Raw genomic sequence first — 9,162 nt, 5'->3', positions numbered from 1 at the left:
TCTACCCCACCTCTGCTGGAGCTTCTGATCTTACAGTGGGGAGCTTATGGGTCCAAGGTTGTACACTGGAGTGGAGAGCAATGAGGGGTAGGTCAGGAAGACTTACAAGAAGTGACATTTAAGCTGAGACCTTAAAATGGAAAGACATCTGTAAGTTTTATCTCTCCTCATTTTAAAAATGAAGAAATTAGGGTTGTGTCTTATCCAAGATCCCTTGGTTAGTGTATCTTTATGCTCAATTATTCTGCCTTTGAATTTAATTTTTTTTATGGAAACATGTATCCTGCCAAGTGACAGAAACATCTGAATTCATTTAGATTCTACCCCTTCCACTCCCACCACTGTTCCTCTGGCATCCCATCCTTACTTCCCACCCCCACACTGCTTGTCACCTCTTGCTTTCCCAACTGTGTAAGTTCTGGCTGTGCTCATGTCCATACACCTATCTGCCTAGATAGACTAAGCAGACAGACCTTACTTCTGTCTTCACCCTGTGCTGTGCATGAAAGATTCTGGGGCCCTGAAGTCTCTTTGCTATCCAGAAATAGGAGATGAAGTCTCATCTGATCTCAGATGCTCCAGACCTATTCTGGGAGTTCTAACATCTCCTCTTTCCCTTACTGAGCTTGATGGGGCAGTAGCGTAGACTGGACATGACCTTAGCCTTTGAGCTTCCTGAAGTTCCCCTCTAGCTAGCTTCCCTGCCTAAGTCCCAGGAGATTTTTCCTCTTCTCTGGGACCAAAACCTTAGCACTTAACACATATTTCTTGCCTCTTTGTTTTTTTATCTTTCTTACCCTTTGACTGTAGAATGCCTAGATGTCCAAATGGCATTAAGGATAGGACTAATTTTCAGGAGGAAAAGTTTATGAATATTTCAAACTATAATCAGCCCCTCTGCTGATTATCAAATTGAAAAATATATTTCAAGCCCTTGTTTCTGTATCGTGAAGGTGAGATGTTAATCACAGGAGCAACACCAGAGCCCAGAGGATTTAAATCTATGCACTCTTTCCGCTGCAGAGATTACCTCTTAAACTGTACAAACTTAGGGCCAAATATTCGGTGACACATGCAGGAGGATGTATAATTAAATTCGCCAAGTTGGGGATGCTTTTGTAAACAGCTGTGCGGCAAGCGTGGTGGAAGCGATGCTTCAGATGCAGAATGCAAGGTGTGATTGCAGCAAACTGTCACGGGTGATCTCTCCCACACCTGCCCTATCTTTTTAAGAAAAGGATTGGAACTGTCATAATAAGAAGCAATAGTACTCTGTACATATATTATAAATATATCACAGGCTTTTTATTTTTAAGAACTACAAAAGTAACTATAGAAATGGTTGTGCAAATTTATTCTCTTAACTATCACTTAGATTGTGAACAACCAAGAGAGGGACCCGTTGTGAAACACATTATATAGTAACCAGGAGTCAACATGTCCCAGTACCATTAGATAAGCTGTCCACTCACTTCTATAGTTCTCTCCCGAGAAGTGAAATTCAATGTGTCATATAAAAACTCATGGAGGAGCGCCTGGGTGGCTCAGTCGTTAAGCGTCTGCCTTCTGCTCAGGTCATGGTCCCAGGGTCCTGGGATCGAGCCCCGCATCGGGCTCCCTGCTCGGCCAGGAGCCTGCTTCTCCCTCTCCCTCTCCCCCCTGCTTGTGTTCCCTCCCTAGCTGTCTCTCTCCCTGTGTCAAATAAATAAATAAAATCTTTAAAATAAATAAATAAATAATAAAAAATAAAACTCATGGAATGCTGAAATGGCACAGAATCTACCTGAGATCAGCTACAAACATTTCAGTACAAAAGCATGGGCCACATGAGTCTGGAACCTACTGTAACTATCCGGTGTTCAGCCTTCAGGTGAAGCAAGCCTTGGGTCTACCTATGAACACTTGGGAATTACCAGGAATGGACGAGCTAATGCTGAGAAATGTTTTCTGGATGCACTTTCTTTTTTTGAAAAACACTTTTGTTTTTCACTCCAAACTATTTACTTGTTCCTCTTAGAATTTATTTTTTCCCCACTAAATATATGCATAATATACCGGACAGTTATTACTACATTTATTCTGTTGAGTGTCTCTAGACATGGATCGTCATTATCATTATGATCATTGGGAACTGTAATTTCCAAAATAATTCATGAAGAGATTTTATTGTCTATTTCTCACTGTGACTTCTGGGGCAAAATAGAAAGTTGGTGTGTGTTGCACATAAAGGTAACTTTTCCCATCATCAGGTACGTGATAAGGGGCTAAACATAAATCGCTTTTACTTCCCACTGTCATGGACCACCACACATCACAAGCACACCAGCCCACCTTGTGAGGGTTGCCGACTAGGATGAGGGAAAAGAAGGGATAGAGGCAGAGAGTGAAAACGGAATGTATATAACACCACACTTACACGCATAGAACAGGACGCCTGCTGCCCGGGTTGGCTCTCTGTGCAACGTATCCCCCAGCGCCACCGATTTAGTAATGTTATCCTTTCAAAATAGGCTTTTGCATATACTTCTTCTACATACAACTAATTTTTAAATTGAGAATATTGTCCTCAAAATAATTAACCAGTGACTTTCTCTCTGTAAAAGTATTCAGTATCACTGACTTTTAGAACTAGATAGTCCAACATCTCATCCCAAACGGACTTTGCAGTATCTCAAGTACCTTGTTAACACTTCTGGGTATTATTTCTGTTGAATTAACCCCAAGTTCTGGGGCGCCTGGGTGGTTCAGTCAGTTAAGCATATGCGTTCGGCTCAGGTCACGATCTCAGGGTCCTGGGATGGAGGCCAAGTCAGGCTCCTTGCTCAGCGGGGAGTCTGCTTCTCTTTCTCCCTCCGCCCCTCCCCCCACTCATGGGCACTCACTCGCGCTCTCTCTCACAAATAAATAAATAAAGTCTTTTTAAAAAATGTTTTAAAAAAATTAAACCCAAGTACAGGAGCTTAAAACAAGCATTTTATTATGCTAATGGATTCTCCGGGTCAGTAATTTAGACAAGGCACATGGGAATGGCTTTTCTCTGCTCTTTGAAGGCTTGGTTCCCAGCTAGCAGATTCAAAGGCTGGGCTGAATCCCAAGCAGGGGGCTGAGGTCAGCTGGAGGCATGTTTATTCACATGTCTGGTAGTCGATGCTGGTTGTCAGCTCGGGCCTCAGCAGGGGCTGTTGGTAGGAAACCTTACACCTGGCCCCTACCCGTGGCCTGGGCTTCCTCGTTGTACGGAGCTTCAGGGTGTTCACTGCTACCTGGTGGGCCGGGCTTCCAACCGTTGAGTGTCCCAGCCAGCAAGGCTGAGCTGTGCTTTTATTACTGAGCCTCAGGTATCACAGTGTCACTTAAACCACATTCTACAGGCTACAAGCAAATCACAAGCTTGCCCAGAGCCAAGAAACGGAGTATGTGACTCCTTGTCTTGAGGAGGTGGGAGAAAGGTTCTAGAAGAGCTTGCAGGACAGGAAGTCATGGTGCAGCTGTGCAGGGGAATCACCCCTGCTGAGCCGTGGACACCTGCGTCCACTGCAGCGCCCACAGCCTTAGGGAAACCACGTGGCCATAGGAGTGCCTGCCGGGAGCCAGGGTCCACGCAGCTGCTTCTGGGCCAAGACCTTTGGAGAATGCGGTTTGCTCCATAGATTCAAAGACCAACTAATAATAAGGCGGGGGAGGGAGGGGAGATCATTTGAATTATTATTCATCATGACATATAACAATTCCATTGATTTGGCTGTTTACTCTCAGTTGATTCGTTGGCATCCCAAAGATCCAGTAAAACATCGCTTTTTCTCTTTGTAAAATATATTCTTTTCATTAAAAAGCAGTTACAAGCGGAACATTGATGAGAAACAATGTAATAAGAAGTAGAAATTCCTAAATGATGCTTCGGAATAGCTTGACTAAGAAAATAATGTGGACATACAAACAGAAAATTATATTTTAGGATTTTTGTGTCCTTTTTTTGATGAAAGAGAGATTTAGGTTTGAGAGTCTATAAATGGGGCAGCTTTAGAGGTTCTAGGATAGTGAAGGACATCTGAAGTCACTTTTTAAGCCATGGCTGGTAGATTTCAGACTAGAAGAAACCATTAGATTTCTCAAGGTATAGATACGAGTGTAAGCACAGCTATGAGACATACGCATCAGAAACTGCATTAGTAAAATGGTAAATAGGGTCCCCAAAATATTGAAATAGTGTATGTCCTCTGAGAGGACACATGGACATGTGTGATTACGACCCTTGCTAACTTTTGTAATCTTTTGCTTTTCAGATACTATTTGGCAATATAACCCTGAAAGTTTAAGCTCCCACTTTGGTGTTTTCCATAATTATATAAGCTTTAAAGCAATAGCTTAAAAGAAAATTGAAAGATTTATTCTACACTTTAAACCCTAACATATTAGTAAATACTTCAGGGCCAAAAATTAGCTTATATCATATCCTAGTAAAATGTCCTTGAAAGTATTTTATGACTCCAAATCCTAAATATATGTTTTTTCACAAAGATATTTAGCTAATGGAATTATAACTCCTTGCCTAAGCTTATGTATTGTGCTTGCTAAGTGAGCTTTCTCAGAAATCCATGCAGCATTTACAGGGCTTTTAACTCCAAAAAGTCAAACCCCGGCTGGACCCACTAATACCAAGCACATATTATTTTCATGCACTTCCATTTGCATGTGCAAATACCCATATTTGCTCATGGAAATTGCACAGGCAAGCAGGTGATAATTTAGAAAAAGGACAGCACTATTCAGCATGCACCAATGCATGAAGAAACTCATGCTTTCAGTGTATGGAGATTGTCCAATCCTCGGGCAGTTCACGCAGAAAGAAATTAATATTCTTGTATGCATGGCAAGTGAATTGACAAATAATGAGGATGCACTTGAAGGAGACTGCTAGAAGTTAGCATTATTTCACAGTAATTTTATTATTGCTTTGCTTATATAATCCACTATCATTATTCAGCTTGGGGGAAAAAAACTAGGCTGAGCAGAAAAATTAACTGGTCTATTTCCTCCTCTTTAATTTCCGGTGTCCATTTTCATGGTTATTTTTGCTGTTTCTGCTTCCTCTAAATACGCGTATTTTTTTTTTTTGCTCAATTGAAATATATTTGGTAATGTGAAAATCAGCTTCTTTTGCTTTCGCTACCTTAATTACACTTTGTTAATTCTGCTGGCTTCCCCCCCTCATTTTTCATAATCATCTTCTTCTTTATCAAAATGGCGGCCCATTTTCTCATTGTAGCCCCCATTATCCTATCTCCTTAAAGAGTAGGCTGAATGGAAAGGGGTTTGGGGACTAAAATATGGAGGATGGCAATGTTTTTGTATACTGCTTTTGTGAGCATGAGTTCCTTCAAGAGCCACACTTGCAGCAAGTAGAGTCAATCTAGAGTCATGATCCAAGTATCAGTGCTTTTTCCCTCCAATGGTTCAGACCTCTGTCAAAGTCCCTCTCCTCCCCGTATTATAGGGTATCAGCCATTGGCTCACAAGTAAGTATGGTTACCCACCATGCGGTACATTCTGGCTTGACCACCATACTGCTGCCTCGACGGTGTGTACACTCCATTTGCCAGGCCCTGTGCCCACTAGACACCACCCCTCTCTGGGCACTGCTGTGCCCACACACCCCAGAGCTTCCTACCACTGTTAGCACAGCTGATCCCATGAGGATCCAACGTTGTTGACTCTTAGCTTTTGAAGTGGATAAGAATGCTCCTCTCTCTTCATGTATCACCTTATGTCAGATGGCTGCAGCCAAAACAGCATGTTTGTGCCCCAGGAGTCTTCACATGGCCAAACAGCTCTTTCAGTCTGAACTTACAGAGCCTGCTCACAGGTCACTAGAAGCCTCAGACATGAGTCCAGTTGAGGGAGGGAGAGGAATGTGCTGGGCTGATAGACACTGCCATCTGAAAAATTCTGAGAATCTGCCTTCCCCTCGGAAGTCTGAGGTGGTGTTACTGAATCAAGTGCCTTGGATGGGTTATCCAGGAGTCCCTCCCACAAAGAGACTTTGGGTGGGCCACCCCACCAATCCGCCTGATAAGCTCACACATCTTTGGATCTCAGCAATCAACACAACTTGGGCTAAGACCCCTGCCGCATTTCATATTCATTTCTATTGGTTCTTCTGTCTGAAATGATTATTTGGCTCATTGGTTCTCAGAAATGTGGGGTCAGTATTAGCATCAAAATTCCTAGCGGAGTTTTGTCACTTAATGAGTCATTAAGGATCATTTTTTAGTCAAAAGGAAAAGAGTAAGGAAAAAAGAAAGGGGGAGAGGAAGAGAAAGAGAAAGACACTGGTGGTCAGAGGAAGTGACTGTACAACAGGACTGGTAAAGCCAGGGTCACCCGTCACCCCACCAGGAGGGGTTACTGCACTGGAACCATGAGTCACTCCGGAGGAAGGGGTAGAAAGACAACGCATCTAAACATCGTCGAACTCTTAGGTCGGAAAGGACTTTAGATCACCCTGTTGTTAAAAAGCCATTTTATAATCTGAATAATTGTTTTTAATCTGATTAGATAAAGCTACGGGGACATCACTTATTTAGAAAGAAATGGACACTAGAAGGAGGAACATATTTAAAAAGTTGGAGAAAGAAAGAAAGAGGAAGGAAGGAAAGAAAGAAAGAAAGAGGAAGGAAAGAAGGAAGGAAGGAAGGGAGAGAGGGAGGAAGGAAGGAAGGAAAGGAGGAAGGAAGGAAGAAGGAAGGAAAGAAGGAAGGAGGAAGGGAGGAAGGAAGGGAGGAAGAAAGGGAGGAAGGAAGGAAGGGGGGGAGGAAAAAAGGGAGGGAGGAAGGAAGGGAGGGAGGGAGGGAGGGAGGAAGAAAGGAAGGAAGGGAGGGAGGGAGGAAGGAAGGGAGGGAGGAAGGAAGAAAGGAAGGAAGGGAGGAAGGAAGGAAAGGAAAAAGAGCAGCATTCCCCCAAATAAATTTGTAGATCAAAGAATACTAGTAAAAAAAATGTCATAGTTGTGATTTTTCATCGAAGTACAAAAACTGTACCATGAATCAGGCAACCATTAGACTGACCAAGCTCTCGCAGATCATAAGGGAGAATGGAAATAAAAGATGAAGTCACATGCTATATTTCTGAAACCAACCTAAGTTGCATCATGCAAATTTTTAGTTTCGTCATAGAGGCAACCTGTTTGTGTGAAAAAAAAATCAGGAATTTTTATTATGAGAACAACTACAAATCCTAACTCACTAATATGGTAATGAACCATTTCTAAGAGGTGGCAAGTTCTTTTTGTCTACTTTTCAAAATTAAGATTTATAAAAACGGGGAAGAAATTGAAAATTACTTCTCTAAATTGTTTTTTGCTATTTTTAATTTAAAGAATAATTTCATTTAATAGTAACTGTCTATTTTAAGCTATTATATGGATACATTTCTGGATATCAACCATTCAAATTTCTGCTAATGGAAACCGTGGTCATTGTCATAGTTGAGAGTAATTTGTTGTAACTTTGATGAACTCTGTGTGTGTGTGTATGTGTGTGCATGTTTTAATAAAGTCTGTATCTTATCTCTAATATTAAGACTTGAGCTAAAATAAGAAACAAGACTAATGAATATCCATAGGCAACTGGAAAGCTTATTCCATATATGAGAAATTTTTTTTAAAGATTTTATTTATTTATTTGACAGAGACGTGAGAGAGGGAACACAAGCAGGCAGAGTGGGAGAGGGATAAGCAGGCTCCGCGCTGAACAGAGAGCCCGATGCGGGGCTCGATCCCAGGACCCTGGGATCATGACCTGAGCCAAAGGCAGACGCTTAACGACTGAGCCACCCAGGCGCCCCTATGAGAATATTTTCTAACGAGACATTCTTTTCTCTTAAAAGTTGCCAATAGGAGGGCTCTATCTTTCCCTAATTGCTCATCCATCAAATCTATGATAATATAACATTTTAAATACTTATTATAAATTTTACATCTTAACATACAGTATACCTGGCCAATCATAAATGTGGGCTTTCACCCTGATAAGAAAATATTAAAAACTGAAACATGTTTAACCATGGTGGATCATTTTTATACTTTGAAAGGACAAACAGAGAATTGTTATTTTCATATTTCTCACTATTCACAGCTCCGTGTGGCTCTTCACATTTCAGATTTATCTTGCTCATTCTTTGTTAATTAAAAATGTTAAAAACCAATCTTTTGTCAAACCTTTTCTGTAGTTAATAGGCTACCATATAGCTGATTAATGTCTAATTACCGTGTGTGAGTAACCCCGGCCTATGTCCTGCTAGTAAACATTTAAAAATTTAACAGAGTAATTTGTTCATATTACAATATAGTCTTTATCTCAATTCACCTGAAGCATGTCCAGCATGCGTCTGAGGTTAATGAGAGTGGAGACGTGCATCAGTGACGAGGCGCACTTCAGCGAAGCTGTGGGATCCGAGGTCAGGACCAGGTGCCCTTCGGCAGCTTATCTTTCCTACCTGTTTAGTGGGGTTGCAGAGAAGCACCATCTTCATTCCTTAGAAAACTGATTATGATAAGGACCTGTCCCATTTCTAGTTTGCCTTCTAGAAACCCACAAGCTGCTAAATTTTCTGTACTTCACCCAGGCCACTTGCCTTGCATTCACCAGAGTTGCCAATAGACTGACTGTCTTCCTTAATGGAGCTCCGAGGGATAGCACCTGCTAACTTAATGCTGAATGCACGAATGAATGAAAGTGTTCTGCTTCAAGGGAAACCACGTATTCATGAAATCTAGTCCAGGTTCATTCTGTCAAAACGCCCCATCTCTTTCTTCCTCCTGAGTGACTTTTTTTTTTTTTTTTGGAAGGGATCTGGGTCATGTGCTAATATTGACTCTGAAAATAACAAGTTATTATTACCTTTATTATTTTTCCAGACAGCTTTCTAAAGCAATTTCTTCTCATATTTCTTACAAAAGCCCCCTTTCCAGGCCCTTTGGATGAGCTGTCATTTCTCTCAGTACCACCTTGAACTGGGAGACCAATCATCGTGCTATTTCCTCTCAGATGCTAAAGAAATCTTTTTTCAAAAAGAACACGCCCTACCTTCCCATGTACCCCCGTCATTTCATGTGTGTAACAATTTCATGTTCAAAATATCAGTTACTTTGATTCTCTTTCAACA

The sequence above is a fragment of the Mirounga angustirostris genome, unplaced genomic scaffold (assembly GCF_029215605.1).
Source record: "Mirounga angustirostris isolate CCGP_5_RB_7025 unplaced genomic scaffold, mMirAng1.0.hap1 SCAF_3, whole genome shotgun sequence".
Lineage (NCBI taxonomy): Eukaryota > Metazoa > Chordata > Mammalia > Carnivora > Phocidae > Mirounga > Mirounga angustirostris.
The sequence above is the reverse complement of the archived record's forward strand: the minus strand, read 5'-3'. Positions refer to the sequence as shown.